Source organism: Amblyomma mixtum, chromosome 5 (genome assembly GCF_055824585.1).
Source record: "Amblyomma mixtum isolate Tamu chromosome 5, ASM5582458v1, whole genome shotgun sequence".
Classification (NCBI taxonomy): Eukaryota; Metazoa; Arthropoda; class Arachnida; order Ixodida; family Ixodidae; genus Amblyomma; species Amblyomma mixtum.
In genome coordinates this window covers 165,046,117-165,071,230 of record NC_143016.1, presented here as the reverse complement: position 1 = coordinate 165,071,230, position 25,114 = coordinate 165,046,117, and the positions used below count along the sequence as shown (strand labels likewise).

The following is a 25,114-nucleotide window of genomic DNA, read 5'->3' as shown; positions in this document are numbered from 1 at the left end:
GGCTCGGCATTAAAAAGGAATGCTCCACTACACATCACCCAGTTCGTCTTGAAAATACTGTCCGAGCAGCTTTTGTGTGTAAAAATGTACTCTGTGAGTGAAATAATCCCAAGGTCCGTTATGTATTCAGTGTATGTAGATGACCTTCAGATAGCTTGCACAACCTCAACATCTCAACATGCGAAAGGCAAATGCAATTATTCACAAATAAATTTGCAACATAGGCAGACAGAAATGGTCTCCAGTTTTCTCCGCAGAAATCATGGCCATTCCTTTCTTACTCAAACGAGGCACATGGGCAAATCCCACTCTAAACCTGAATAAAGTAGAGTTACTCGTAAAAAATAAACATATTTCTTAGCATAAAATTTGACAGAACGCTCTCGATCCTTCAGCATACCCAAAGCGTTGTCTAGAACACATTGGTGTGCCGACCGGTCATGTCTCTTACAAATTTACCGGTCTGTAGTAAGCTGTAAACTGGATTATGGATGTATGGCATACGAGTCAGCGAGACCGTCGTACCTTAAAAGACTAGAGCCAGTACACAATCTAGGCTTGCGTCTTTCTGCTGGTGCATACAAGACGTTTCCCATAAACAGTATTTATGTAGGAACTAACAAACCATTACTTACAGACAGACGGCGGATACTCACGTGTTCATACATTTTAAAAATTCGTTCACTACCTAAACACATCTGTAACCAAGTAGTCACAAAGTGCCTATGAAGAACATCATTTAAAACAAGCCGCAAACTACTAGGCCTCAGCTCTGCGTTTTGAAGAGATGTGCGAAAACCTCGGCGTGCTAGACACATTACCTGGCATTGCTCCAGGACGAGATCCACTACCTCCATGGTACCTTTTTCCTGCAATCGCTGATTTTACTATTACACAGTTCCGTAAAAAAACACTCTATAGCAGGTTATATACAAGAATTTCTTGCGCTCGAGGAAAAATACAGTATTTTAACACCTTGTTATAATGATAGCTGAAAACAAGATGTTTACGTTGGAACCGCAGTGACACAATGAAAATGGAATGAAGTAGTAAGGCTTCCAGTCTGCATTAATCTTCACTGCCGAATGTTATGCCGTCTGTGTAGCCACTCAACAAATAGTAGACGAGAACACAGACTCGCTAAGTATACTTACAGCCCTCAACGCTAGAAATGCAGTCATTCCTATACTTGGTGACATCATGCATAACATTAAAAGAATCATAGGTCAAGGACAAAACAATGTTCTGCTCGGTACCTAGTATATTGGAATTAATGGAAACGAGAAAACAGACTACTGCGTTGCTCAAGCTCGCGACAAGCAAATAAAGCAAATATACCGCTTAAAGATTGCATTAAGTTAGTTCATCGTAACTTAAGACAAAACTGGCAGTCCGTACGGAACAATGAAGCAAATCAGAAACTACAATTAGTAAAGCCAGTTTTTGATGAAGGGAAGTCCTGCACCCACCAGGAACGTTTCAAAAAAGTGATTATCGGTGTCTTCGTATAAGGCACACTCAGCTCACACAATTTCCTACTAACTAAACAAGACAAGCCCCATTCTGAATTATGAGAAGATGAGCGAACTGTAAACCATTTGTTATTTTCATGCAGACACCTAGGAATAATGAAGAAAAAGCATTTCACTGTTTATTAAAATGAAAGCATACCATTTCACTCAACTTTGCTCTTAGGTGAAGATGGACTTGTAGACATTTCAGTTTTTTAAGTTTTCAGTGGTAAGAGCTGTTTTAAAGAAATTGTAGATGTAATAAGATATGGTAACTTTTTTATACAAGCAGATTTTTTGAACCACACTCCCATCCTGAGTAGCAGCCTGCGGTATTGATTCGATTGGTTGGGAGCCTCGACATCCTTGCAAAGCCAAGGATGGCTACAAAGTTTACCCGGCTTTCTTTAAAGGTTTTAGTAGTGGCGATTTTTAAAATATCTTTCTGTTGCCATCACTAGGTAGTGAAAATAATGTTTTAGGCCCTCTGCGCCGCCGATCACTTCATTTTATATAAAGTTATTAAGAAAACATTTCCATACCTCGTCCCCCGATGACGTCAGTTGGCTGAAGAGGCATCCTTCAAGCTCGCCTCGTCTGCCTGACGTCATCGGGGTAGGAGACGCGCAGTGAGGAGTGTCGTCCTAATCGGCTGCAAGCTACGGCGTGCAGTAATTTTTCGAAATTATTTTTAAATTATTAACAATTCATGCACTGCTTTCAAATTTGACTCGGAATACCCACAAAGAGCACAACTACACATCTGTTGCACTAGAATATGCTTTTCCGAATCATTTAAGGGTCTCTTGAACGCATGTCGAGCAAAAAAATTTCTAGAATGGGACTTTGTCATTTCGAGAAGCGTAAAAAAAGTTTGGTGGCTTGTTCTAACACTACACTTTTGATTTTTCTATTTAAGCGCGCGCGCGCGCGCGCACGCACGCACGCACGCGTGTGTGTGTGTCACTATAGGTCACCATAGACTGGAAGTCTATGTTGACCTTTCGTTGTAAGTGTGCTCTCATCTGTGAATATCATCAGTCCCCAGTCCTCCATAGTCCAGTCCTTATGCGATTGTGCGAATTCTAAACCCTTTGTAGTGATCAGGAAGCGAAGGCGTGGCTGTCCTGCTTTGAAGGCCTGCTTCGTAGAGGCGGTGTCGAAAAACTTGAACACCAAGTTTAGCCCGAGCTCGTTTTTTATCGGTTAGGCTGTTAAAAAAGGGATGTCTGTGACGGCTACAATAATCCGTACATCTTCCTTCAAGAAATGCTTCGGCGCGGCAGACAAGGACGAAACATAGAAAACACACCATAGAGTGCCAAGTAACAACTGATTTTATTGAAACCTGCGTCAACAAATATGGTTTGCGCTCATCAACGACAAAAAAAAAGCAAAAAAAAGCAAAAAGCAAAAAGATAACATCCAGTAAAGGGAGCACTAGGTACAAAATGATTAGCACCCACGGCACGTGTGACACAAGCGAACATCGGCATGCCCCAAATCTAATCATTTTGACAGAAATTCTAATTCTCCCTTGAGAAGCGCCACAGATGGATTGCTCACGGATGTGTTTGTCCCCGAACGAAGAATTACTGCTGCTTCAAAAATTTCTCTTTGAAGCTGGTCTTTTCTGCTCTCTAAAATAACTGTACCGCTGAAGAGCGGGAAACAGCCACATTCTTTGTAGTGCGCCGGCAGGTTCTCCCCAGTGCTGTTCTTGACAAAGTTTGAGTGTTCTCTTAGTCTGTCATTTATGCACCTGCCGGTTTATCCAACATAAAAGTCAACAGAACACAGGTGAACTTGGTTTTTTAGATCGCGCCTACTGCACATGGGATGAAATAATTTTGGTGTTTTTTGAAGCAGGCTATTCTTTCTGATTGGACCCTGCCAACCATCGGGCATAGTGTTGACAGTTTACAAGGTGCCGTAAAAACCATGCTGACACCACGCTTCGTAGACACCTTTTTAAGGTTGTGTGAAACCTTGTGTATGTATGGTACAACCTCAAATTTCTTTTTTCGTCAAGGTTGCTGTGATGTGGCCGCTCTGCCTGGGGGCTTCAACTTGTTGAATAATGATTCCGCGGCTCCCATCATCAGGGATGACTTGTAGCCGGCCATGCGAAGAAACACTGTTTGAGTTAGTTGTAAAGCGGTCGTTGACCTTGTGTTCGCTAGACGTTACAAGGGCTGACTTAAATAGGGAAACCACAAGGCCTTGTCCACAAAAGGCCTTCTACGTTTCGCCCTTTTTTGCCGCGCCGAAGCATTTCTTGGAAGTATGGATCACCAACTGACCTACAAAACAACCCTTCTAAGATCTTCTTCCGCGGTGGAAAGTGGCCGCGAACAGTGAGGAACGTCCGACAGTCTGCGTGAAGCGTTGTAGCCTTTCAAAACTCTGTTGACTGTCGAAAGCAGTCTCCCGGCAACGTCCGCAAATCTTCTTTGGGGAATTTCCTGGCGGTACAAAGCGATCATTCCGATCCTGTCGGCGTCCGACACTCGCGACATGACTTTCTTTTCAAACAGAAGAGACTCGAACCGATAGCTTAGCACCGACGCCGTAGGGGAATAGATTGCGAACGTGCAGCACCACTTCCAGTCATCGTTTAAATCTCTTAAAGCTTTCTTTTTTTCGATGCAGCGCTGCCAACAGTAACAGTGGCTGATGTGTTGCACAAATGGATGCCTTGGCCAATTATTCTGCAAGGTGCTGTCGAGCTCAGTGCTAGCGACGCTGGAGTTGCCGCTGCAACTGACGAAGTACCGCGCGCAAGTTTGTCAGCCTCTGGAGGCGGGTTCTCCGGAAGAGGTCAGGATACCGTTGCGCACGGCTTTCCCCGCAGATACGTGACTTGGCTTGCTGGGCCTGGTCTGTGGCCTGCAGCCAGAGGTGGCCCGTTTTCGTCGGGGTTTGTGGCATCCTCGTCCTCATCCGACAAGGGAACGTCCAGACAGAGGTTGTGCAGTGTAGCACACGCTCCGATGATGAAGGCCGCTCGCTCCGGCTCGTATTGGTGCATCGGGTACCTTTGCAGGCACTTGGAGCGGCTCTTCAGCACGCCGATGGCGCTCTCGACGGTGGATCGCGTGGGGATGTGTGCTGCGTTAAATAACCTCTGTAAAGAGGCCGCACTGGGAGGGCCTGGCACAGGTGTCAAAAAGGTAGCCACTCCAAAGGGTAGCCACTGTCCCCTGCATAACCAGAAGTGACGCGCAGTTAAGCGTGGTCTTTTTCGTCGCCGATCTCAAGACCATTCATACAATGGAAGATTCGTACCATGCAGCCCACAGTCAAGCTTTTCTGAACGTGAGAGCCATCGCAGTGAGGACAATGCATGATTTAGATTTTTAAGGGGGCACCGTTGTAAATAGAGCGTTGGAACTTTATGCTTTTATAAACAACGCGCTATTTCGAATACGACAACAGTATCATACAGTCGCCTGCTGCTGTCTTGGTCTCTTAGGCTGGAAATATGCATTTCAACATAGCCTATATGTGTTGTTTCAGCAGGAGCAATTAACACAACGACGACCACACACGCGAGGTGTGTGTATCGTATTGTGACATGCTTTCGTGAGCGCAACTGCCATGCCTCATTTTTGCAGCTTCCGCACATATGTATAGGTAACCGAGGCCAGGGCTTTCTCGCTTCTCACCATGAAGAAACTCCCTGTCTTCATTCATTCATTCGTTGTTATTTGCAGAATTTCTTTCAAAATACAAAACATTCGCTGTACCCTTGCCCATTAGCGGGTAAAGGGTCATGTGACGGAGGGTACAAATTGTTACACAGCAGAGAAGGAAAGTAATTAACAAATACAAAAATAATTCTGGACAGACACAGCATAGGCAATACAATAGCATTCAGTCACAATTACATTAAAACATTACAATAGTTTCCAAAAGGTATTTATTTGGAGCTGAACTAATGTCATAGGCTTGCCTAATATGTACTGGCGAAGAATTCCAGATCAGGGCTCCGTTAAATTCTATGACCCTTTTTCCGTGCACATTATGAGATGGAGGCAGGCTAAAATTATGATTAGCTGCAGCTCGCGTACTTCGTAATGAGAGTTTACGCAAAGCTATGGGAAGATGGTCATTGGTCTCTATTATACTGTGTATACTGTTTGTGCAATTTTAATTCACATAATGCATTGAACGGCAGCACATAGACAGAATTATACAGGGATCTTCTGGATTGACAGACACTTGAAAATGTAATAATTCGTAAAGCGCGTTTTCGCAGACAGATTACGGGTTCGAGATAAGTCGTGAAAGAGGCACCCCAAGACTCAGTGTAGTAAGAGAGGTGACTATGAATGAAGGAAAACTAAGAATGCGTATAATGGGATATGCGAAACCTTCACCAGTTTTAAGTAGAACATAAGCTAACAATGCCACAAGTGGGCTTAGTTGGTGTTTCATTTTTTGATCTGTAGTAGAAATGCGCTGAGTCTAAAAGGAACAAGACGATACAGGACTGAACGAGGTGTAGTCTTGTATCGTCAAGTCCTGTATATTATTGTTCTTTTTATACTCGGCGCACTTCTACTACAGATCTAAAAAGTAGAACCTAGCATCTGTGTGCGAGCTTCGAATAGAGGTAATGCGTGTTTTCCAGTGCATGTCCGACTCAAATCAAATCCGTAATTATTTGTGCCAGCCAACTTCTAGTTTTGTGCCGCGTAATGATATGTGCAGTTTCTCAGTATTCAGTTGCTTTTTGCTGGAATGAAAAACTGTTTACTTAATCTTGATGAGATTAATGGTTACCTGATTGGACGTGAACAACGTAAACACATTTTCTAACTCTGCATTTATTTCATCCTGTATTTCGTCAGTATTATGTCACATAAACACAAGCGCAATATCTTCAGGATACATTAAAGGCTCCAGCAGCCCTTGCTCCACCTCATGGCGCAGCCACGAATTGTTCCACGAAAAGGCGTCGTGGTCCGAACCCGGGCAGCGCGGTCAACAGAAATGGTTTTCATGTTAGAGTCACAGACCTGAGAGACAGCAGGCACAGTACAAGCTTAGTTGGCAAATTTCGCCGTCGAGGCCCGAGCTTGCAGTCGAAAATATTCGGTCAAAAATGGAGAGGGAAGCGTACTATCATTGTGTTTAGAGCGTAGTAGCCCTTGCGGCTCCAGAAGACTGCCGTGTGTGGAGCAATGCCTCGCGGCGCCTTGATGGCGATGAGTGTGCCATCCACACAACCAGCGACGCCAGGGATGCTGCCTTGGCGCAGGTAGCCCTCTTTCGCCGCCGCTTTCTCTTCCTGCCTCGCCGAAAAGCGAGCCCATCCCTCCCGCGACCCCACTTTGCTGCCGACACGAGCCACACATATTTTCTGACCGTGGGCTGGGCTATGCCGGCGTTGGCTTCATTGCCCACTGCGCCTTGGATCCCGTCGGTGGCGAAGAAGCGCAGTGCACAACACCTGCCGCTGACAAGTCAGAACAGCCTTCCTTTACCCTCCTACTGGGTTGCTCACGGGGAAGCCCACGTATGGCGAAGTATATAGCCGTCATTGTCGCCCTCAAATGGTTTGAGACCACTTTTTTTCCCTCTCAGAACATTTGGTAAGTCAGCACAACAGCTGTCGCTGTACTGCCGGCGCACTCGCCCGCGCACCTCCTAAGTCATAGGTGAGTTGGTCGCACAGCCACCGTGCAGTCTCCTTCCTCAGTCGAAACTGGCCTCGAAACAACTCGTCCTACAAGTCAGAACAGTCTTCGTCTTGTAAGAAGGTATGTGGAACTATGGCGATATGTCATTTGAACTGATAAAAGCAGCAAAGCCCTCATAGTCTGGCAGAAGCCACGGATGCAAGAGGCTGTGATGCACAGCATAACACTTCGATAGTTTAGACCACTGCATTGCACTCCTCGATAAATTCTTTATTTACGAATCGTGCACAGATTGCAGAGGCATATGGAGACTTTCCTCGCTTCTGTGAACTATATAAACGGTCAGTCTGTCTATCCTCTCAAAAAATCTGGCCGTGTGTATAACCTCTGGTAACAATTTCTGGCATGTTACCGGCGTGGATATTGCAGCAGAGCAATGGTTGCTGAACATCTGTACTGCGAGTTTAACAGAAGGTATAGAATGAAAAGTCAGATTAAAGTGTCGAGAACTCAGCTTTGGAATAGACCGAGTTTGCAGTTCTCGATCCCTGTCATAATCCTGTCGTATGTACGAGCTTTTCATTGTGCCACTGCGTACCCTGAAGTCGTACTTTAAAAACATAATGCGCAATAACTTGAGCAAGTGTGGTGCATTGAAAATAACGAAAGTGCTTCGCCACTGACACTTAGATACAGCTTTTGCAGAGGCTACAAGTTTTGAAATCAAAAACAGTTTGGTTCCCCTGATGACAAACCACATCCACAGGCTGTAATCCAGCTCCAACCAATATTTCGTAGCGTGTGAAAATAAGGTCATGCAGAACAGTTGCAGGTGTTCCCGTATCTACAAAGAAATAGCCAAGAGACTGCTTCCACGGCGTGCATACTCCCTTGGCAATGAACACAAGTGCCTTGTTTGCAAGATTTGGACCTTGTACTGCAAAAAAATAGCCAAGAGGCTGCTTTCACGGCATGCATATTCCCTTGACCATAAACACAAGTGCCATGTTTGCAAGATTTGGACCTTCGACTGCAATGAAATAGCCAAGAAGCTACTTTCACGGCGTGTATATTCCCTCAGCCATGGAAACAAGTGTCTTGCTTGCGAAATTTGGACCTTGCACTGCAAAGGAATAGCCAAGACTCTGGTTCCACAGCGTGCGTATACCCTTGGCTATGGACACAAGTGCCTTGTTTGCAAGATTTGGACCTTGCACTACAAAGCAATAGCCAAGAGGCTGCTTCCACGGCGTGCATATTTCCTTGACCATGGACACAAATGCCTTGTTTGCAAGGTTTCTACCTTGCACTGCACTGTACTCTTCAAGGCCTTCAAATGTGTCGGACACTGATTTGTACGAAAGCTCCTTTGAAACATGCATTTCATCAAATATTGTAGTGCAAGCCCTATTTTGCCGTGCAAAAGACTGCCGTTTCTTTATCAAATCAAGAACTTCAGGGTGAACCCCGACCCTGAGTGGCACGCGTGCAAGCCACAGCTGCAGAGACCTAACAAATGGAAGTTTAAGGAGTGTCCTACAATAATTGTAGCCTTTTGGGCTGCGGAAGTACAAGCCCGAGGCAAAGGCTTTGTTTTGGCTTGTCCATGGACGGCCAAACTTGCACACATTGCGCATCTTCAACGGGGCTTCTACAAAAGCAGCAACAGCTGGGATAAATGCTCACGCGGGCTTTCTACCAATTCGGCAGTGGTCTTCATGTGACTGCGCTGAAGCAGTAGACCTTTTAGCCTTTTATTGCGGTTACGGAGCTGCCTGCGCTTGGCTCGATGTTTTTCAAGAGGCCGCCTTTCAGTGATGGGGCTGGTGGAAGATCCTGCAGGGTAGGGAATTGACTGAAGAGCAATGAGTTGCTACGTCTAGTTAGTCATAGCTGTATAATCTGGCAGCACCAAGAAGTACCCAATACTGTGAAAATGTGGCAAAAATGACTAATCTTTATCAGATAAGAGGCGAACCGTTTAGCTGAGCTCCTAGTGACGGGAGAGAGAGAGAGAGAGAGAGAGAGAAAGGAATTTTAATGAGGGAAAGGTGGAGAGGTCGGCCGGTGGTAACATGGCCCTGTGACCTCCCGTGCCATGCCAGGTTCTAGAGGTGAAGCGCTGGCTATAGTGCTTGGTCGTGCATATGCGTGGCCAACAGCTATCATAGAATATAACGAACCAAATCGAGCGACAGCACAGTTCGGAAAGTAAAGCCAGAAACCCAAAAATGCACATATAATAACTAAGCCTCACCCGCAGAGTTAACACTAACACGGAACCATCACCAGGCCACTGGTGTGGGCACGAGCCTGGTTCAGCGTAGAACAGGCACGATAGTCATGCAAAGCGCACAGTCAAGGAAGGTAGTATATTTCTCAGCCATAATTCCCGGGGCGGTTCCAACAGATTCGAAATAATAATCACCTTGGAAGGCTTGCTGCGTCTGGGACAACAGGCCTAGGATGTACACCTTGGCAGCAGGTTCACCGGAAACAGCTACTGTCATAGGAAGCAGTCCAATTGGCTTTCAGTTATCGCCGTTTACGAAAGACGTATGCCAGTTTGCATGCAACCCTGCTGACCTGGTTCTCCTGCACGGCACACTGACGCCGAAGGAAGACTGTGCAGAGTCCATATGAATGAATGAATGAATGAATTAATTAATTAATTAATGTTTATTTGGACAGAAATACAGAAAGTCTGTCGAGGAGGCTGACAAAAAGGCAACGAATGCCTGACTAAGTGCCAGTCCCTTTTCTGTCCCCTTTCTCGGGGCTGTGTTCGCTTGAAGTGTCAGAAATTGCAGCATTAGTGCGAAGAGAAAGGATAACTTCTTAAACGGGCCATTTCTTAATTTATGCGCTATACGCTTATACGCTTATAATTATACGCTTAATTTAGACGCTTTGCCAGACGTGCTGTGGCAGACAGCTGTCGATAAGGAATTGCTTTGTAAGCTCCCGCCACTGGCCGCAAACCGAAACAAGGTCTGCAACGACGCGCTGCATATGCACCACACACAGGGGGCTCAATAAGAGCGTTGCAAACGAATAAAAAATTCGGCATAATGCTATGCTAAAATAATTTACTTATTTAACAAAACCTGGCTTTAAAATATCCATTTTTTTGTTGTTGTATAGCACTTTAATCTCTGCTTTAGTATTTCTGGATATGAGTGATTTTCCCCGCACATTCTGACTGTGCTGCAGTCGCGCTAAATCGTTTTTTGGGTCCAGCTTTCGCCACCATTGTGCAGGGCACCTCTGGCGGGCGTCGTGGGAAATATTGCGGAACGGCAGTGAGAGCCGCAGGCGGTGTTTCGCGCGTCGTCTGCTACAGTGCGCCCTGTATTGCCGTGAAGTGGGCTTCAATTTTGCACCGCGACCGCAAAACGTTGATTGGAAAAACGTTTGTGACTAAATAAAAGACTGCCGATAAGCGCAGTTTTTATCCCGTCCCAGCAAGAGTAGCAAAGCCTTCTCGTGCCTGATGAAGTTGAAACCTACAAATAAAACTGGGGAGAAAATGCATGCCTCGTAATATTCAAAGCTTTATGCTACTGCTGCAGCACTACGATCCGCAAATATTTTAAATGTTTGGCGTCTTGCTGAGTAGCTGTTAATATATGTTGGCAAAAGACAGCTGTTGTCTGCTGAAATCGCGGCGCAACGAAAATTAATTGGAGCGGAATAATACTAACAGAGGTGCTGCTCCCTCTTAAGTCTCATATTTTAGCTTCGTACAGATTGAAGTATAGACGGTGAGGTAGGCTCAGCAGCATTTGAAAACAACCCCTAATGTTTAAGTGGATCTCTGGCTTCATCTTTGCGCAGCTTTATGCAGTTTTTAGGCCGGTATTCATATCAGTTCATAGGTCGCCGTAGCAAAGAGTGTCGTTCCCGCTAAGTTTCAAGTATGGCTGGCATATCGAAGCAGAATCTCTTGAGTAGGGTATGTGGACAGTTTAGTCAGCCGCCTTTCAATCTACCTCTAAGCTTTCCATCATGGCTTTCGGATGAGCGCTAAAAGCGTAGTTTTTTTCCGGTGTACTCTGGCATTACACCTTTCCGGTTGCGAAAATTCTATGATGAAGATTACCTATAGACGTAAACGGTCAGGTCCCCCCGCTGGCTGACGCCGAGTGGAACTGCTTTGGCGAGTCATCCGGCCATTAAGACTAAAAGAACGCTGCCGAGTCACAACTGCAACCCAAAATGTGTACCTGCCTGCCTAGGCCGAGATCGCAGCTGCGTCTGGTCGTTTAAATGTTTTCTGCTTGTGGGCTACACTAAACCGAAATGTCGAGAGTGCGGGACGAAGAGAGACTTGTAGATTTGTTTCAGAGAATGCTCACCGCGATGAAGAATCCTCACAGATGCGCACTACTGCAGCTACGACTTCTCTGAAAGGACTCTTAGACTCTACTCAAGGACTCTTCCACAACATTTTAAAACTTCGACCCTATTATATGGGCAACTAATATTCAGCGTTGGTAAACGAGTGCTGTCATGTGGTGAGATCTCGGTGGACCGGAATATCGGCGCTGAATAGGCGAGAAAAACTACGGAGATAATGTCTAAGTTTAATATGAATACTGTAGGAAGGTACTGGCGCAATTATAAAAACAAAAAACAGGAAAAGAAAATGCCAATGTTTTACTTCGCATATGCACAAAAAGCAAGAAAATAAGAGGCTTACTCAGAACATGAAAAAGAAACAAGTTCTCGAATATAGTTTTCTTCTAATAAGCTCAAGCAAAAAAGGAATTGAAAAAAAAATAGAATCACAAATAAGGCAATCTTGAACCGACGGTGAAGCGAATCGCGCAACGTTGCAGCCCGTCTCGACGCAAGCGCGGCTGTAGGTCGTACTTGATGGCCTAGTAGCGCGTAGCATCGCCGCCGGCATCTACCACAGCGCTCATCCTGCCACGAAGGACTTTGTAGAGCGAAGCGCACAGGTGATCATTGGCCCTTAATTCTTTCCAACGCTCTTGGACAAGTGTCCACAAATGGTCTGCCGACAAACTATGCAGGTTTTTAGCCGACGATGCAACTTTAATGTTCCCCCATAGGTTCTGGATGATTTTGAGGTCTGGTGATTGAGGAGGCCAATCCATACCGACAATTCCCCAGTTCTGCCGATACGAGGCAACCCTCTTGGATGTGTGTATTGGGGAGCGGTCGTGTTGAAGAACGAAGTCCACATCAGGGAGCAGGTCGTCTACGAAAAATGGCAAAGCCACATTGTCCAGTATAGAGGAGTAACCCTTCGACGTGAATCGCCCGGGTATTCAGACGAGAGGGCTAAGGCCATCCATCATGAGGGCCCCCCTACAGTAAAAGAGGTCTTTCCACTTGCGACAACTCGTCGTATCAATTGCGGCATATACCTGTAAGAAAGATGGAGTGCAGCTGCTATATCCCAGGTAGCACACGGCAGCGGGCCAATATTGGAAATCCACTGGCAGAGCGTGGCCCTAACTAGGCCCAGAGTTGCCAGTGAGCATCCGATATTGGTTGCGCCACTCCTTAGCACATCCAAAAATGGCCCTGGTTGTCCGTCGCTTTACCAGTATTGGCCGAGCCGTAATAAGATCCTGGCTATCATGGGCCAGGTTAGCCAGGATTTCCCTACTGTTTGCCATTGCTGGCTGTGCCATCATCGAATCCTGGCTATCATGGGCCATGTTAGCCAGCGTTGTTCCACTCTTTGCCAGAATTGGCTATGCCATTTCCGGGAGCTGGCTATATTGGTCTAGGATTGCCACCGCTTATCCAGTGTTCAGAGTATACTGGCAAACGTTGGTAAACATTGTGTCATCCATTAAAATGGGTTCAAAATTATTTTTATTGTCGAGTACCATATCGGCAGTTCATAATTTTCAAACGCGCTAAAACATCCGAGTTCAAAGATTTGGTTTTATTTATTATTATATTTTAACCGAACACTTTTGCAGTTTGTGAGCAAAGCTACCCATGATTCCGTTGGAAAAGCTGCACTCTGGTTGCGCAGTGAGCAGCAATAATACGTTTAGGAGAATTGCGATCGGAGTCCTGTTGATCAGAATTAACGTTCTGATTACACCCGAGACGCCTTCAACAAAAATTGTCAACAGGCGCCTTCAACAAAAATCAAATAAGTTTGATTTGATTAAATTTTTGGAATAAAAAAATCACTTTTTTTTATTCGCTCTAGGAATTCACTGCCGCAGTGCGCAGCTGGTGTCTGCTTCATGGAGATTGCGATACAAACGTAATAGATTAGCGCAAGTGCATTCGCTAAACCGAAATTGTGCTCAGTTTTGGCAACATCCAGAAACGAAGCAGTCGCCTCGTAATTTCGAATTATGCGTTGCGCTCGTGAAATATTAGGCGGGTGCTTCATAAACGCACGCGGACACGTGCTAAGCGATTCCTACGCTTCCCTATACCTCGTGCCCTGTGATCGCGCCTTTCCCGTGTTTTCTGATTTGCTATTTCCTTCCTTTTCTGCAAATCGTAGTGTTGGAAATTGTTGTTTTTGACCATTTTATTCTTGTGTTACGTAATTTGCATTGGGGGCCATATAGCTCTTGCTCACGTCCTTGCATATTTACTCGCAAGTTTTTTTTTTATTTCGAACATGACCTTTATTAATGAAAACCATCGAAATAGTTGCGAACCACAATTCAACATGCCTTTGTTTGTTTTTGCTTTTTTTTGCGCGAAACTTCCACACCAACAAACAATTGGAGGATTTTTCGACGACCACTGAATAAATGGACTGAGAACTGGCGTTAGACGCATGTTAACCTAGCTTGTTTGGCGTATGTACGGTGCATGAAACTATCAAAGAGCGTGCATTCTGCTTGGATATTTTTTTTTGCTTTATATTTTTGTAATTATGTGGTAACATTTTAAGCTATCTTGAACTAACAGAAGCCACGTCATACGGCCCAACAAAATACGCGAGTGTCTGAAGTCGTTTTGGCGAAATCAAGAAGAACTGATCAAGAAGAACTGAACGCTAATCTCCATGCAATAGAACATTGGTGCGCTAAGTGGCAGATGGTGCTTAACTCTGACAAATCCGTAATTATGTCTGTTACTAGAAAGAAAACTATAATGATATACCCTTACTCCATTGCAGGTGAACCAGTTAATAGAGTACATCAGCATAAGTATCTCGGCTTAACCTTCACTTCTGACCTTTACTGGAATACTCACATAAATAATATATGCTCTAAGGCACGCAAAACAATTTGGGCACTAAGACGCAAAATCCGTAACGCAGCTCCCGATGTAAAAACACTCACTTATAACACCCTTGTAAAACCTGTAATTGAATATGGTAAAATTGTTTGGGATCCTTACACTGCGTCTAACAAATTAAAAATTGAGAAAGTTCAGAAACTTGCTTCCCGTTTTATTTTCAATAAATATCGCCGAACTGATTCACCGACCGAATTATGTAAATTAGCAAACCTTAAAAGTTTAGAATACCGCACTAAGGTAGATAGGCTGAAATTTCTTTACCTTTTAATCCATGGCCACTTGAATATCAACACATCACCATATTTTACAATACACCCTAATGAAACATCAAGACATCGCCATTCCATGTATATTCCTGTGCCGCGTTCTTATAACGATTGTTTTAAGTACAGTTTCTTTCCTCGTGTTATTAAAGAATGGAACATGCTGCCAGAGTCCATTGTAAATATTAACTCCCTCGACGCCTTTCTAGAATGCCTAAAATCTTACCTGGACCGTAGTACAACAATGTAATAGTTTTGCCTCAGCACTTCCATACGTTATTCTTGTCTACTGTTTGATTTTTCCTTTGTTTTTGTGTCGATATCGCAGTTGTGAAATGTACCTTGCTTTGAATGTGAATTTATTAGGTTTTCCACTCCTGTAATAGCCTGAGAAAGGCTGACAGTATCAATAAATGAATGAATGAATGAAATGAATGAAGCTGTAAGTTTTTCACTTCAAAATTTTCGGGCTTTTGCTGCAGCTTTGTAGCAATACTTTGACGCTTCCGTGTTTCCCATCCACTTGTTCCTTGTAGGTATTGCTTTCCGTACTGCCTGTGGCCATGTGACTCGTTCTCCAAAAATTCCAAACCCTTTTCACGTGTTTTGGCCCCTTTCCCTCTCTCTTTCAAGTCTTCCCATATCTCCCCATCTGTTCTCCCGGCCGCCCCCTTTTTTAGGTAGCGGGCAAACCCCCCACCCCGCGAAGCGCTTTTTTTTTCTTTTTGGTTGTCACTTCCTCAAAACTATTTTTCCTCGCGCGCAGCTACGCGCTTCGCTGTTCGTGCACCCTTCCACAATCTCCCTGTCTCCACCTTTCAGCTCGAGGACTTTTCTCGGAACCACGAAACCTGTGTAAAGGAAAATGACTCTATCCCCTCCAGCCAACCCCTCCCCCCCCACCATCGTCTCCACTGCTCGTCTTGGAACCGCGCGACGCATCACAATAAGACATTCTTGACTCCACGGCGGAGCCCAACCACGTGCACAACCAACACGACGAAAATGCATGCACACTCGAGCTAGCACCGTTCATAGTCTGTGCAGGCGAAAAGCCACGCTCATATATTAGGAGAGCTCCGACGCTGTTCGTACCGCCTGCAAGATCTTATTTGTAAGTACTAAAACTCTTTTATCTTGATATACGTCTGGAAGTTAAAGTGGTTTTTGTAGTAAACGTTGCTTTGACTACATGCGCCTTTATTTTTTCGGCAGGAAAACAGAGCGAGCCAAAAAGCACGAGGACGACTTCTGTGTACCCACTCTCATTGCGAAATGGCTTGCTTGACGTCGTGCGCAGTGGAATTGTGGCCGAATGGTGAGAATTTAATTTTTCGTCTTTGGTGAGATGAACTCACTGAAGATTCACTACTTTGGCTAACAGCGGGTTTGAACTCATATGACCTGAGATGGGATGCATTCGGGAATATGTCCTTTACCGCTTATGCACGACGGAAATCAGAACCGCTTAAGTAATTTTCCACTGCAGACCAGTTGGTAAGAATATGTGTAATACTTCCGTACTGTTTCTTTTTGCCTTCTACACTTGCAGTCTCAATAGAAAATCCGCAATTTCTGGTTAAAGCCTTTGCCCAAGTTCTCTCGCAATGAAAAAGGGCATTTCTCTGGACTATCAGACTAGTATTTTGTGTGGTTTGCAAGTCGCAGTTTCGAATCCAATTATAGCATGCATGCGAAGCGACTATAAGGAAAAACAAAGGTGCCCTGAGTTCCTTGCGTTCAGCATATTTCGCAAAAAATCGCAAGCCGTATTTTTAACCCTATTAAAAAAAACTAATCAAAAATGTTGTTTTGACGTCCATGTGGAAGAGACGCTACAACCTGTGCATATTTACTTGAATAAAAAATTAGCTCGCAATTTAGAGATACGAGTTATGATATTAAAACAAAATAATACATTAATCTGTTTTCAATATCACATTAATTTGCTTATCTCGCACTGAATATATTTACTGGGAGTGCGACGCGACGCATTGGACTAAATTAAACCATTTGGTATAAGAGAAGTTTAGTAAATTAAATTCCACTTTGTGCAACTAATGTGGTGCTGGTTCTTAAGAATAAATTTAAAATTATCCTGTAAAATATGTTGCTAGTGTCTTCACGATGACTGTGTTTCACAAAATTCGGTGTTATTTAATCATTTTTGTTTTTGTTCTGTGATGGCCATAATTCAACTTACCATGACATCATGCATCTCGATCGTTGCAGGCTTGGCGCTTCGTGAGGCCATCGTGCAAGAGCTGGACGAGGAATTTGTTTGAATGCAGTCCAGCAGCCCTCTTGCAAGTGGAGTGCAACCATTACTTCGGATATGACTGATCAGTTCACTGGAGGACAGCTCCATTGAGCATTTTATGGATGCCTTAGCCGTGCCGCAGCAGCTTGCGCAGATGCTTTGCCCAACCTGATCGGCACGCGCCAAACTTGAAAATAAATTGTTTTCCCACAGCCTCTGCCACCATGCTCTTGGGCCCCCTTTCTTTACTCCCCAGGGTGGCTGGTGGTAGCGCAAACCATCCTGTGCGGGCTAAAAGCGTGATTCTTGTAACTCAAAGCAATAAACGGGTCTTTTTTCTGGAATTCTTTCGCACCCTGTATTATGAATATTTGCTAGGTAGAATGGTATGTACATCCATCCACAGTGCCGGTCATTGGCGAGTGGGTTAATTGCATGTGTCAGCGTTCGAAAGCTGGATGCCATTATTCGAAAGCTGGAAACCATTATTCGAAAGCTGGCTACGAATGTTTGAAAGTTTGCTACCAATGTTTGAAAGCTGGCTACCAATGTTTCAAAGTTGGATACCAGTATGAGACCTTTGCTGGCCCATACTGCAGAACGAACATCGGTACTGCGTTGGCCGCTTGATCGTCCGAACATTGGCCCAAAACTGGCATGAAAGTAGGTCCAATGTGTAAAGTGGTAGCGCTCGGCCCAAATGCCAGTGTAGGACCGATGTTCGTGCCAACTTTTGCCAACAGTTGACCGACCTTCGGCCAATGTTGTTGTGCTGCCTGGGATTCTTGTTTACTTTAATGCCGTGAAAAAAAACAAACTTTCTAGTGTCGTAGAAGAGGTAATTGTCTTTTGTTACAACGCACTTGTTTGATGTGATAACATGTAAATTTGTTATATGCATACATTTGCTATGAGAATTATACATCAGCCATCCGAAACCGAATTTCACGGAAGGGATACTTCTGAAGGTATACTACGTGTTAATTTTATTGAGTCTGTGAACTGAACTTGTATTCCTAGAAGCCAAGATAATTACCACAAGCAACTGAAAAATTAATAGCTTGGCTGCTTTTTTTAGCGATACCGCCTTTGCGTCAATCGCCTGCGCAGTCGAGTGACTGAGAAACAATAAAAACTTTAGAATTGACGTATAGAGTGATTTTACTGAAAGTGTCATTAGCAAACTTCGCAAATATCAATCCTGAATGCTGCTTACACGGTTCAACCTGCATGCATGCATTTTTGAGATGTAGTTTAGCGTGAGCACCTCGTGCACGGATAAGTATTGTCGTCCAAGTAGTCAGTCCACAATGCATAACAGAATTTTTGTTTTGCGCTCTTCTCAAATCACGCTTCGTGGTGAGACAGGGGTCAAAATCGGAAGGGGTTGCACGCAACTGTCTTCAAGCTTCAAGTTCTGTATTCAAGCTTGTTTTTACTGGCTTTAGACACATACACTTAAGCCAGACACGTCGATCAGTCTTTGCCCGATGCTGTTAAAACCAATAAGCTGCTGCGCATTTGAAAAGTATATTACGTAATGTATACACATTCACCAGAACGCTAATTTGCAAGCTGAATAATTCTAAAAAAAGTTTTTCAAAGTTGCCACCTAATAATTTATTTATAAGAAAGGTTTACGTACAATGCCACATACCTTTTGTTGATGGGGCGCCAGACTCGAGCTCTTGGGTCCCATGTAGTAGAAAAACAAGGCTCGTCCGTGAAGACGGTGCACTTCCAGTTGTCGACCGATCAATCTGCAGGGTTTTGGGCAAACTGAAGGCGTTTGTCCTTGTTTTGAGCATGCAGAAGCGGCATCTGTGCAGCAGTTCTGCTCTTTGGGCCAGCTTCTTAAAGGTGGCGCTTGATTGTAGTGACAGAAAAATCTTTCAAACCTAGTTCCACTTGCAGGTTTCGTAAGGACGTCCTTGGGGTGTTTGCCACAGCAGCTACTAGCTCTGTCTTTTTGATGTATTGTCACTCTGCGACGAGGTTGCCGAGGGGTATCCTGAAGCTGCCTTCTTTCCGGCATGCATTAATTATTCTGTTCACTGTGTGAATTGCACGATTTGTTTCTGATGCAATTCGTTTCTGCGAGTAGCCCCTCAGACTTAAATCCGCAATTAGCCGCCTTTCGCCCTCCGGCACTCTCGACATTTCGATTTAGTGTACACCACAAGCATAAAGCATTGAAGGGACCACACGCATCTGCGCTCACTGCCTAGACAGGCGGGATACACTTTGGGCCGCAGTTGTGAAAAGGCAACTTGTAATGTTAATCAAAGAATGACTCGCGATAGCACTTCCACTCGGCGGCAGACAGCGGGGTGACCTGACCGTTTACGTATATGGGCGAACTTCGTCACAGAAATTTCGCTACCGGGAAGTTGTAGTGTCAAGGTACACCGGAGAAAATGCTAAGCTTTTAGCGTTAATCGTAAAGCCTTGATGGAAAGCTCAGGTAGATTGAGAGGTGGCGGACTAAGTTGTCCACATTAGAGGTTCTGCTTCTGCTTCGATACGCCTGCTTTGATACGTCAGGTTCTGCTTCGATACGCCACCCACACTTGGAACTGCGCGCGAACACAGTACGGCACTGTTTGCTACAGTGACCTCTGAATTGTAAAAAATATCCGCTTAGAAACTACTTAAAGCCACGCAAAGATACAGCCATGCAAAGATACAACCATGCAAAGATACAGAACTGCGATGCAGTGGTGCCCCACTCGGCGAACTGCAAAGGCGACCATCCAGCTTAGTGCAAGTCTTGCCCAAGCTAGAAAAATTAAATATAAATTGTCACACTGAAAACAAAGAAAAAAACGGGGGGGGGGGGCACTTTGGCAGCCTTATTTGCGCTAGGCGACAGCCTTTGTCGTGCTACTTCGACTGCCAATGAATGGCTGCACCGCTTGGGAGCCACACTCCACTAGCTGCCACACATCGACTGAAGAACAATCAGCGCTAGACACCATCCCGCCGACAGCTGCACCTGTCGATGATGATGACGTCGTCTTTTGGCAGCTGCGCTCGTCGATGAGTCACCCCAGGCAGTGGATGTAACGCCGGACGGACGGACGGGTAAATGAGCCATTAAAGGCTTTCACCTTAATATATCGTTCAGAGACGCCAGACAAAGGCTGGGCCTAACAATTTCGTGCATGTGGTCATTTGGGGTGGAGCACCACAGTACAAACTGGCTCCAACCGAAGCCGCATATTCTGAGGTAGCTGTGTTCCGCCCCAAGCAGTTGCAGTGAAGGCTGCCATGGCCCCTCCAAAATAGGGCTCGCCGGCCACTGAGTTGGGAGCCGTCAAGGCTTCTCCTAAAATGGGGAGGCTTAAGGATCGTTCGCCACTGGAATAACCGTGGGCCTCCAGTACAACCATTGATGCGACGGACGCCCCTCCCAGCACTGCTGTTTTACAGTGCCCGCTTAACTCTCTCTCGAAAATAGGAAAGCCAGGAACTACGGCTGTTGAAAGCTGATCACTTCCCTACTACCGAGCATACCTGAACATGACATTTTTTGCTAGGTGGAACTATAGAGGACTACTTTTTAACTACAGCCATCACAGGCATATTTTTGATTATCGTCTATACCTTGGTGCCTTCAGGAGACAAGCCGAGGACCACAATACACAAATACACTAAAGAAACAGCTGGTAGTGTGCGTCACCTCCACCTCGACGCTGTTTCATTCTTAATTGCAACTCGAAAACACAGAACTCACGCAGGAAATCCTGCGATGCCATCTCAGACATCATTCAGGCAAAGCCGCCGCTTTGACCACTCGCGCAGATCCTTGAAGCACGCTTCGCTGAACCGGAGGGGTACCTTCCAGAGCCCGCGCTGGCAGACCTGATTCGAAGTGCCCTCCGCCCGAACGTTCAGCTGCCACAGGTTTCTGGATCCCCGGGCCGGCAACAGGTCAGAGTCTCGCTGGTTGTGCTGCAGGAAGCTAAGGCTAGATCCCGTAAGTGAGGCAGCATGGGACCGAAGATCGCGATAACATAGCTGCCGCGGTAAAATTGGTATCACGCTCCATTTAACACTGCGATGCATGGCACCCAACTTTTGAGGAATAACTGTGTTGCATTGATGTAGTGGCCACTTTGACCACTCGTGAGGCTCCTTGAAACACGCTTCGCTGAATCGGAGGGGTACCTTCAAGAGCCCGCGCTGGCAGACCTCATTCAGAGTGCGCTCTGCCCGAACGTTCGGCTCCCACAGGTTTCTGGACCCTGTTAAGGACGAGGTAGCAGCATCCCACCGCTGCCACCAGTTTGTTAGGGACGAGGTAGCAGCATCCCACCGCTGCCACCAGTTTGTTAGGGACGAGGTAGCAGCACCCCACCGCTGCCACCAGTTTGTTACGGACGAGGTAGCATGGCCGTGTGCCGGAGAGTGGATGAGGGACGTCTGAGACGAGGCTGCTGGAAAAGACAATTAGAGGACTTTATACAGGAATATTTACAAGTGAGCTGCAGGAACGCTGCATCACGACAGCTCAACACAAGACCATGATGACAAAGAGCTCTTCGGCCGTGCCGCTGCCGCGCTTTTTAAGAGTTCCTTTCCCTAGGGTCCCTAGATGGGGGCCGGGTTTCACTGGCACCAATCACAGACACGCACGCACTCACTCACTCCCGAGAGATCACGCCGTCGTCACGCGCTGGGCGAGGGGAACGATGCCAACCACGTAGCGCAGACGTCGGAATGTCCATGAGCGGCGTTCGCACGCATTTCGAACGCGCGTTCACACTCGGTGTACGGGAAACGCTCGCTCAACGGGGCAGACGGACGCGGCTTCCGTGGCAATCCAGGCGCTCACCCAACGCGCGTCTCGGGGTTTGTCGGCGTTTCGCTGCTGCCATGTCGTTGTCTTCCCCACGACGAAGGCGAGTCGTAACAGACTGCCCCGCCGGGGGAAGGAGATCCCGATGGACAGGGGACAGCATCCGCTGTCCGGAGGGATGTCGCTTGAGGCTGGTCTCAACCGGAGTCAGTTGTCTCTCGGCGGTTCTGGAGCTCAGCGCACCCCGAAGTCTTCCTTCGCATGTGCAGGTTCCCAAAGGACACTGCAAAGTGACTCGTGCTCCGCTAGCGTTAGAACCACGCCGAAAACCCAACCGCTCAGTCCGCAAGCACGACACAATCCCCACTAAGCGATGCCAGGCTCTTTACCTCTTACCAAGCCAATTAATTCCTGGGAGTGGTCCAGCAGCACTCAGAAAACTCCCACAGATCGGCACATTACACCACAAAGCGCATCACAATTTAAAACAATAAACAAAACCAATAGGCTCAAAATCCTATATCAGGAAGAAAAAGACCAGCAAACCGCAACTATGATGCTGACTCTTGCGCTAGGGACCTCAATTTAAGCTATCGGCATTACCTTTGAGACTCCCCTTTTTGTGATGTATTCCGATTAGTAATGACCACAACATTATTTCATTCTGCATAGCAGCATACTGCCGTCACCTTGCATACCCCCGCAAAGATTCGCTCAACACCGGAGCCAAAGTCACCTTAATTTCCCAAATTCCAAAAAAATCAAGCGACTCCAGGCGCTTATGCTAGTGGCCTAAATGGCCCGTCTGGCTAGCACTTCGCGTTTTAACGGACGCTGCTACACATGGGCACCACTAGTGCATTTTTCGAAACAATCTTTGTCCAAAAGGAACGCTTCCAATGTAACAAACGCGTCCGAAACCTATTCCTGCTCAAAACTTCTTTCTTTCACTTTTTTTTTCTGCAAAACGCTTTTTCTGCAGGAATGGTTTAAAACAGCAGAGACATCCTCGGAATCTGCTGCTAACGAGCCGCGCCGCGGCTCAAAGGGGTCGCCTATTCTTCAACCGCGCCCTGCGCGGACGCACACCAACAGTGGCTTTAGCAGCCGACAATTCACAAAATTCGAAGGGCTTAACTGCGCTTCGACACCTGCGAGTCTCAGACGCCACGCGACACTGATTTGTTCCGCACCCCGGCCGCGCGTCTCCAACACCTGAGCCGCGTCTGAACATTTGAATGCGAGGGGTTGACGGTCGCGTATGAAACAAACGCTTACGAGAACTCCTTTCTCGATTCAACCGTGTCCTTCGACTGGAACGCGTTCTGCGGCGTTCTTCCGTGCAGTAGCTGTGCGTGCTCTTCCGTGGCCCACTGCGAGTTTTACGCGTCCTGCTACCGCAGCGTCCCCACAATGGATCAGGTGGCTTTCGCGGTGTCTGTAAACGCCTAGTCAGCTTGGCCCTTTTTCGGCGCCTGTCGCGTCTGGAGTACCGCGGTGGCAGTATCCGACGATTACGTTGTTGACCGGCATTAACCCTACAATGTTTTGGGCCCGTCCTTCGTCCTTTTTCCGCGGTCTACCCCTTGGCTTGGCTCTCTCTGAGCGCGGCCGCTTTCCTAAAACTGCCTTCGCAGAACGGCCCTGCGCGCCTCCCTTTCTCGCGGTGTCCTCACCCTCCGCATCTTCTCGCTGACGCAGCACCGAGCCGTATTTCCCCCTTAGGTTCGAATTATCGGCTCGTGCTTTCGGTGAGTCACCGCAGGTCGCAGTAGCCAGCTGTTCCGACAGCACTTTATCTCCTGCTGAGCATAACTTGCTCTCCTGAGGCTTGCTAATCGACCCTGCGACCCTAACTCCCTGGCCTGCAACTTGATCTAAACCACACTCGATGGCTAACGTTGCGATCTGCCCTTGGGTTTCAGCGGTGCACTCGGGTGACTCGCAGCCGCTCTCCTTACAGCAAAGCGCTGTGTCCAAAACTTGGCTACTAAGGTTCGCCGGCCGCATCGAAGGAGGGTCTCCCTTGATTCCTTGACTGCTCTGGCCCGCAAGCTCACTAGCCTGAGCAGAAGCATCAACCTCACTTGTCAGAGCAGGTTTTGCCTCAGGGCTAGAGACGGTCGCTTCTCCCTTATTAGCGTTGTCTGTGCTCGCTAACGAAGCAGATTGCTCGGCTTTGTCGTTGACGGGATTACTGCGACTCACAGCTTGCTCTTGAATCCCATTAAACACGGCCTTCACTAAATTCCCGTGATGACCTTCCTCACGTGACCCAAGGACTACATTTCTCGAGTCACTGAGACCTTCGGCGTTTTTCTCCAGGGTACTAACCCCTTGACCGCAGAAATGCGCCTCCATCCCGGAAAGTGCATGCTTCTCTGGGCTCAAAGCCAACGCATGGCCCCTTTCCTTATTCCTAGCAGTGCCTACATTACCGCACGAGCCCTCTCGGCTTGCGGATCTGCACTCTTCCTCATTGCTAGTCTTAGTGCCTACATTATCCCCCAAGCCCTCACGGCTTGTGGATCTGCACTCTTCGCTAGCTTCTTGACCGAACTCCTCGGTCCTCGCTGCCGAAGTGGCCTTTCTTTCCTGGACCAAATCTGTCCTATGCCGCCACGTCTGAACAGCCTTCGTGTCATCCGGCGACTGAGCGGAGCTCCTAACTCGGTCCCTGACACTCTCACGGTGTAGCTTACCACCGTCAATTTGGCCTTCCAAATCTGCCTCCGCGGGAATTCGAAAGTATCGGAGGAGCGCACTTTTGGTTATCGCATAGTTGTGGGCATCCTCGTCAGACAACCTCGCCCAGACATTACAAGGCTCACATGGGAGGAATCCCATCAACACAATTGGCCAATAATCTTCGTCTAGCTGCTCCTCCATGCAAATTCTTTCAAAATTTTCTAGAAAAGCTCTGAAATTTTCGCCTTTTCTAAGAACACTTAAACGAGATCGCACACTAATACTTCTGATCGTGTTAAGTTCACGCGTGAGTTCACGCATCTCTCTTTCGTATTCCTCTTCCCGCAGCTTTCTTTCGCGTTCCATCTCTATGTCGAGACGCTTCATTTCCGAAGCGTATTGACGCTCGCGTTCCTCTTTCTCTTGTTTTTCTTTACGTTCGCGTTCCTCTTTCTCTTGTTTTTCTTTACGTTCAAGTTCCTCTTGTTCTCTTTTTGCCAATTCCCTCTCCTCAATGGTCTCAAGGCATTCCGCAAGCTCGTCATCTTCAGCCTCTAACGCAAGAATAGCCTTCAGCAGTTCTGGTTTTCTGAGTTTGTCTGATACCTCCAGACCCAACTCTTTCGCAAGCTCCAGTAACTTTGGTTTGCGCAGCGTCTTCAAATCCATGGCTGCTCCGAGTG

General features: G+C 46.5%; 1 long non-coding RNA gene and 1 pseudogene across 1 annotated transcript; both read right to left on the bottom strand.

The window, feature by feature from the left end:
- Nucleotides 1-4,332: 4,332 nt before the first annotated feature.
- LOC149344493 (uncharacterized) lies at nucleotides 4,333-14,289 on the bottom strand (annotated as a pseudogene).
- Nucleotides 14,290-21,379: 7,090 nt separating this feature from the next.
- Nucleotides 21,380-23,798, bottom strand: LOC149344492 (uncharacterized). Its single transcript, XR_016283204.1, has 2 exons — nucleotides 22,480-23,798; nucleotides 21,380-22,432 (listed from the first exon to the last, which is right to left on the bottom strand). It is a non-coding gene; the product is annotated as an uncharacterized LOC149344492 (long non-coding RNA).
- Nucleotides 23,799-25,114: the final 1,316 nt, after the last annotated feature.